Source organism: Porites lutea, chromosome 14 (genome assembly GCF_958299795.1).
Source record: "Porites lutea chromosome 14, jaPorLute2.1, whole genome shotgun sequence".
Taxonomy (NCBI): Eukaryota; Metazoa; Cnidaria; class Anthozoa; order Scleractinia; family Poritidae; genus Porites; species Porites lutea.
Genome location: NC_133214.1, coordinates 20,649,200 through 20,657,299, shown reverse-complemented (window position 1 = coordinate 20,657,299; position 8,100 = coordinate 20,649,200).

The following is an 8,100-nucleotide window of genomic DNA, read 5'->3' as shown; positions in this document are numbered from 1 at the left end:
ATATCTTGAATCAGAAGATAGAAAAGATGGGAGAGAGTCAGTAAAAGAAAATTAGAATGTATAATATACATTCTTATTTTATTATTGTTCATAGACAGTTGCCTATTTGTAAACAGGTTTACCTTCTTATATTTTCTTTATGTTTGATATCGAGTTAAGTCTTTTCATGAATTGCCCGGCCTTGAAAACAGACGTGATTGCAGGCCTGAACAGGTTCTGTATCAGAAGGAACTCGCAGCGTTTTTACCTAGCTCCTGACATAGATTGTTCCAAGTTCTAGTTTTATAAGTGTTCTACTTCTTTTTATGATACAATCCTGGCGATATTAGAACTTGGGTCAATTGAAGGAATAGCGTTGACATATTGTGCTCGACCTCCTTTTCCCCGTCCCTGTCAATGTTGACCTCGAACTTGGACAATTCCATCGAAAAACAATTAGAAAACAACATTGGAAGAGAGAAAGACAGAACAGTGTGACCCAGTTTGAGTGTCGTTGATTGTTGGTCCCCAGGTCCTTTCATTTTATCCCGGCTACAGAAACTGCTTGCCTTTTGATTGGCTGAGAGATTGTTGTGACTGCGATAAAGCACGATAATGTAGTCACAACAATCATGGACTTGAAGATGAGGGGAATCACCCTAATGAAGTTATACAAAAGACTGCACAGTATCCACACGAAGAAAAAATAGCTGACAAACAATACTCTATAACAGGAAAGATAAATTTTCAATCCTCGCAGCTCCAAAACGTAGGATTGCGTGAAAATAAAACACTTTCTCACTTAGGTATCATTGTCACAAATGCGCGAGTCCCTCGCCATTTCAGCCCACTTAAGAACTCAAAGCCTCCCGACTGTTCATGAGCGTCAGAATATTCGCTTATCCGCTTAGAGTCAAAATACCCGAATGCGTATTATAAAAGAGTGAACAATTTGATGAAAGAAAAGACAAGACAGTCTTGAGTCAGTCGACACCGTACATATACACGGCATGCATGGCGATATTATATATATTAGTTGCCTGACATGCATGGTTCAGACTTCTACGATTCTGAGAACCAACAAGGGGTTCTTTTTGGAGTAAATATGTAGTTTTACATTGTAAAATACTGTTCACTGAAGGGCTGAAGAGAATAGAAATTAACTTAAAAGTCAGCTGCTTAAGGGCCTGTTTACATGGAGGTGAGGGACCCCAGATAGGTGAGGTAACATGCGGCGGGTCACCCCACCTATCATGCCAACGTGATCAAATTAATATGAGAGATTATGTGGACAGGCGGGTTACCTCACCTACCTGGGGTTCCCCACCTCCATGTAAACAGGCCCTAAGTCCACAAACAGATACAATTTACAAGTCACCTGAGCGTGACCTGCCTTGGAACTGAGTGACTTCATCAGATCATGGAAGGTTTCTTATTGGTTCAAATGTACAAAACTTAGAGCATTTACAAATGCAAACCTGAACGACTCATCACTGAGCTATAAAAACAATTTAACTTTAATGTCGTTAAATTTCAGTTTGAATATAAGTGGACTTCTCTTTTGGGAAATAAGTGAAAGAAGACAAACGAGGAATTGAAGCGGTTTCCACAGCAGTTCCACATCGAGAATGACACAACCTCCGACATGAATCCGGCACTTCTTGGACTTAGGATGCGAAAAAATTCAGTGGTGAACGATCATTCAGTATCCAAGCATTATTTCAGATCATGAAAGGTTTCCGTTCACAACTTAAGTTTTCCATGTAGCTTAAAATACCTTGATCTATGGCATTTATACTTTTATAATAAAAATGTTTGTGTTTAATCGCCATTAAACACTTCCATACACCACCTCAAGGCACACGAAAATCGTATCCATCAATGCACCGCCCACCCTTACAAGGTTTTGTCAACTTTTGAAATGAACCAGTACGCGAAAATTCATCGAAACCGCTGGAAAATCCATAAAGTTCGCTAACTTTGAGAGTGACAATTAACAAAGATATGGCGAAGACACAAAATCAATGTACATGTGGGCAAACGTAACTTTCGTCTATCGTAATTTCCTCCAGCAGACACGGATAGGCTCCTCAGCTCCGGACTACCTCGTGTGGAACACCCCTGTGAAATTCAGTAGCGTATTTACTGAGCTATATATTTGCTTGTTTCTCAAAAATATCTCTCGAAAGCTGAAAATTAAGTTCTCTTTTTAGCAGTGTCGATGGATTTTTTGGTCTGTTTGAGCAATTTAGATTTAAGGGCTTAAGGGGCCTCGATTTAATTCCGGCAAAGTAAGACAACTATTTTGGTCGAATGTGTGTGGAGAAAGTACATTCGACGGAGGGATGTTTTCAGTTCAATGATTATATTGACACGAGTAGCTTTTTTACTGATAATAATTATAACAAAAATGCAGAAAAAGTTTATTTTGCAGAATTAACTGGCACAAGACATTTGACTTGTCACAAATCATTGCAAAAGAGATATCTGCTGCCTTCTCTCACCGGCGGAGTCATGGCTAAAACGCCTGCTAAGATTTTAAGGGAAGCCACTTCAATCTTGCAGTCTTGCTTTTGGATCCACCAGTTCTTATAAAAATAGATAAATTAATGGCACTGCAAACTTCTTTGCTTCCTATAAACACAAGTGTTGGAAGGAGAGGGACATTAAGGTGGGGAGAGGGAGGAGGGGCAATACCGCAATACCGTAAGAAAAAATAGCAAATACCGAAATCACGGTGTCGAAAATCGACGAAATACCGATATCGCATTTATGATCGGTCACTCTTAGTTCAAGTTGTATGTATCTTTCGTGTTTGTTTATCTAAAGCACGTATGCATCAGCAATCAACCTCAGCGTTTTAAGTCTTAAAAATATTGACCTTCATTAATATTAGACAGGAGGGCGCAAATGAACCGTTACCGCAAAACCGTACGTACCGACTGCCGTTGGCTAAAATGATGAAAAACCGCATACCGAAGGGCTAGATGATACGGCAATAACCCACATTAAAATAAAATACGCTTTAAAAAAACTTAATCACCAAAATGCCGTAAACCCCCATGTGTCCCAGCTCTTTAAGGGTTCACTCACCGATCCCTCATCTCTGTAGTTCCAGTTCATACTTGCAAAACCTCTGATCTGCAGCGTAACTATTAATTATTCGACGAAATGTAACCAAAATTGATTCCCAAAATTGATTCCCTGTCTCACTTTGTTTTCTACGAAAACACCAATTTTCAATGCAAGGGACTTCTCGGCTTCTTATCTTGAAGTAGACTTCTGAATTCGTCTTCTGTGAGCGGAAATAAGTAGCTCAATCAGCCTTTTCTGATTGGCTAGTTTCAGGCACGTTATTTTGCCGGGTCTGAGTGTTTATAACTTTGTGGGCGTTTCAGCAACCCCCTCCTTTCTTCCGTCAAAAGAGAAAGTATAATCTTTTGTCAGTCGTAACAATACAGTACAATCCTAAGGAGTTTATTCAACCCTACTAATCAGGAAATACTTGAAAGGTTAGATTTTGTTTTTGCTAGAACAATTAGGGATTGGAAATAGTGATTCTGCGATTGAATCTGAAATTTAATTATTTAAGTTGTTACCACAAGAGCGATGGTGTTTATTTTCACTTATGTTTATTTTAAATATTATATATATCATTTATTTATAAGCAAGAAACCCCTATGCATAATGCTGTCAGCTCTGACCACATCCACATCTATGTACATGTAATGGGAAACCTTATAAGATGTAGAATTCGAAGTAGATGTAGAAGTGCGCGAGGGACTCTCGCGCGCTTTTCGTGCTTTGCGTTCCTCCGGCAATTTGATTAGTTGTAGGAGTGCTAAAAAAATTGAATTCGTGAATAATAAACAATTTGATGGTAGAAAATTAAGGGCAGATTCTTGAGTTAGTTGACAATCCTTGAGACAATGCACTCAGGGAAGCGAGACGTATAGCGTGACCTGCTTGTCAAAAACAATGACGTAGGAGATGAAAGCGTTCTCTGATTGGTAACAGAAATACATAATTAAAATTAATACATATACGTTCCAAGAAGGCACGATTTTCAAGAACAACAAAGCTAAACTACAGACGGGGATTCTTTGAAGTTAACACGTAGTTGTACAGTTAAATGGACTTTACTGGGAAACTAAAGAGAATCGACAGGTGACATTTTTAAATTTTGTCAGTGAGAAACGAAAGAGGGTTCCATGGCAGCGGTCCTGATGTCTTTCAGACCAGGTTCAGAGCGACACTTCACTACCGCCATTGATTTGTTCAAAGCTGTAAATTTCCTTGGATTTCTGATGCGAAGGAAACAAATGATGTACTTTATCAGGCCGAGAAATTACCCAACATGACAGGGAATAGCAGGGCATTTTACTATTATAACTAGTAAACCCGGTGAGAAACCGACTTGTGTGCATCTGCTTCGTCACAAAACCTACGGAACCTATTCAATGGACTGATTTTGGAGTTTCTGCACGTTAACCGGTCCACCCAGAAGGAATAACGGAAGCAATGCTTGAAATTCATGTGGATAAAGCACGGGCAAGGTAAAGTTTCAATTTTATTCAGACTTAAACTTTTTCCTTAGATGTCATTTAGTACAGCAGTACAGCTAAAATTAGTGAGCTTGAGCCGGACATCATTCTTAGCAGGGGAGATGTATTTTACTTTGTTCAGTAGCATCTCTTAAAAGAAAATAAACATAGCATTTTAGTTGTCTTTACTCTGCACCATTGACAGAACTTGTTTTTGGTTTTTTCAGTACAAATATCTTATTGCCACTATCAAGTTTGTAAATACATCAGAAAAAGCCATAAACTTAATATCATGGTGAGGCGAACTAACTTTTACTAGTTGTATATCATGGTAAATTTTCAAGGCAGATTTACAGACATTACAGTCCCTGAGTCGGTTTATTTCTCTCTCTCCGATTCTTTAATTCTGGTAAAGTTATTATAGTCTAATTTTAATTCACAAACGAGTGTCATACCATGCTTCTTGGATCACTAGCTTTTTTTCCATTTTGTAAACTTTGCTTTATCTGATCTTGAGCCAAAATTAAAAGTTAGGAAAGCGCAATCACAATATGAACTAAGTGCTACTACTCGATACGTGGCTTGCTCGTTACATCTTGTTCTTTTTGTACTAATTAAGTCACACGTAAACACTGTGCACAGCTCATTTTAGGGAGTACCTTGATTCTTATACTGATATGGTTGTAAACAGCAGTCTACTACGCTGTCTTGACAAATATCTTTGTTATGAATTATTCTGAGCTATCGAAATCTTATTTTATCACTATGTTCAGTAAGCGATTCCCCGATTTGTTGCTAACAGTTTTGCATCTTAGTCCCTCCATAACCAGCCAAAACCTATTACTAATTTAATGATGTTCTTTCTCAGGCCAAGAAATGACCTAACATGGCAGGGAAAGGCGATAATATTATAAAGTACAATCAGTGAGAAACACTTGTATGTGGATCTGCTTCGTCAAAAAACCTACAGAGCCTTAGTGGAAAATAACTTGAATCTGTCCATTTTGAAGTTACAGCAGTTGAACTTGCATGAAACACGCTACTGGCGTTGATGCAGCAAAGGAAAAATAGTCTATATCCAGATTATATCGACTGATTTTTGGAGTTTTTGCGCATAACCGATCAAGCGGAAAGGATAACGAAAGTTGTACTTCAGTTCTACATGAAATACATGTAGACGAAGAACGGACAAGGTAAAGTTAGACTTGAGCTTTTTATGTAGCAGAGACGTATTTTACTACAGTTCAGTAGACCCTTGGTAGTATCTCTTAAAAGAAAATAAAGATAGCATTTGCCGTTGATCACTGAACTCGGTTTTACTTTTTCGCATTTTATTCTTAAGCACAATTATTTTATTCTCGGTATTCGGTAACGACTCATTGGTAATTATCAAGTTTGTAACTACATGGCTGGGAAAGGATATTCGTCAAACAATATGATGGGGAGGCGAACGACTATCAAAATTTCAGTATTAAGTTCCATAAATACGCAGGTCAGAGTATTAAAAAAGTCGACCTATTTCTTTCATTCTGATAAAGTTAAAATAGGCTCACATTATGAATTTACACACGCCTTTTAATATGCTGGTTCATTAACAGGCCCGTAGCAAGCATAAAATGACTGGGGGGGCTGAGCGAGTGGCCCACCTTAACTCCCCCCCCGCTTCGGTCTCTCGGTTAAAGCATACTTCTTGGTACATGTCAGATCACTACATTTGTCTACACTACCTTTTGTTCTTGTCTCTAATTTTCCGTTTGTGTTGACTTTGAGGAAATTGAGAACTTGTTTGGGATATCATTCGCGGAAAATTTGCCAAACAAGTGCTTTCGGTTTTCTTTCTCCCCAACGAAGTCATTAGCTACGTTTACAAGGTCAGAGCATCTGTTCTGTCCTTGTGAACATGCAACATCATGAGGTGGTTCAGTCTAGAGTCTCCCGTTGTTGAGCGCAAATACGTCTTCACCCGCTTTAAAGCTGAAAACGATCTTTCACTAAAGGCACTGGTTGCTAGCATGATGAGTAACAGCTTTCCCAGAGTAGAAATTTTGCTTAATAGTTTTCTGTGGGAGCTATCAAGGGACTGCAAGAAGGTTACCAAATCATTGACGTCAAATTCTGAAGTGTCAAACTCCATTGACTCTGCTGTCTGTGGTAAAAGCAAACGTTGTCCTTTTAACTTGAAAGATATTTTAAAGCTGTTGGTCGTTTTTGGCAGGGCAAAAATACGATTTCGTTCATTTACACAATTCTAGATTGCACAGAAGAACAACAGTACATAATCTTACTATGATCGACAATACTTTGAAACTTTAGCTTCCATTGACAGCTGTCCATTTTAGTAGAAAAATTCCACTTTTGTAGCAGAATTTAATTCAAGTCTGAAAACTTCTGGGGGGGGGGCTTGAGCCCCCCCTGCCCCTCCCCCTGCTACGGGCCTGATTAATCACTAGCTTGGTCCAATGTTTGTTCTGTCTGAAACACAATTAAGTGAAGAATCAGGAAAGCGCAATCACAAGGTGAACCAAGTGTTCCTTGCTTGTTACGTGCTGTACTTTTTGTGTTTCAGTCACTTGTAAACACGTTTTACAGGTCTGATTTTAGAGAATTCCATGATATTGCTATCTAATAATTTTGCCTGCCGGATTTGTAAGTTTTGAAAGTAGGGAATTCTCATATTGATATGCTTGTAAACAGCGGTCTATTATGCTGTGGAGACATATATCCTTATATATTATACAGAGATAAACAAAACTGCGAAATCCTATTTAATAACTATGTTAAGCGGTTCCTCAATTTGCTACTTTGCGTCTAAGTTCTTTCACATCCAGCCAAAACCAATGCAAGTGAATACTCTGCTGTTGGTTGCTTACCATGTTCCCTAGTGGTAGATATTAGAAAATAACAGTTAACCTTAAAAATTCAGGCGATAAACCAGTTAACTTACTCTTTTGCCGGATCTGCAGTAACCAAAACATAACTGCAAGGTGTTTCCATGGGTCTTCCTCATCTCGGCCTGCCCTCAGTACTAATAAGCAGGTAATAAGCGCGAATGCAAACGTTTTTTGGTATAAAATCGGCCTTTCTCTGCTTCTCTGTAGAGAAAGTTAAACCTGATTGCGTACAGAAGAGTTATGTGAAGTTATACTTCACTCCTCGCTCGCCAGGTACGATGTAAATATGTAAATAAACATTTAAAACAAACGTGACCCGCCTTCAAGTTGTAGGGCGCGCAGTTCATTTATTTCCCTGCAACATGCCTGAACCACTAGCTACAACTCTCACAACATTTTTGCCTTGCCCCTCTTGTCACATTTTATCACCATATTCTAAGCTTCTGGGGCATCTCCTAAATATATTCAAACCACTTTTTGAAAAAGTCGTAGGGAATTTATCAGATAAACTTCGAAAATTTTACATTAGAAGAATGGTCATCTAGAGATTTTTAACCGTCCTCAAGTGATAGAAAATTCTAAGCAATATTTGCTTCTCCGAACAGATATTTTACAGAGAATAGTCGTTAGGTGCCCCTGAAGCTGCCGACCCAGTGGTTGATACTAGCAGTCTGAAGTTCTTGTAA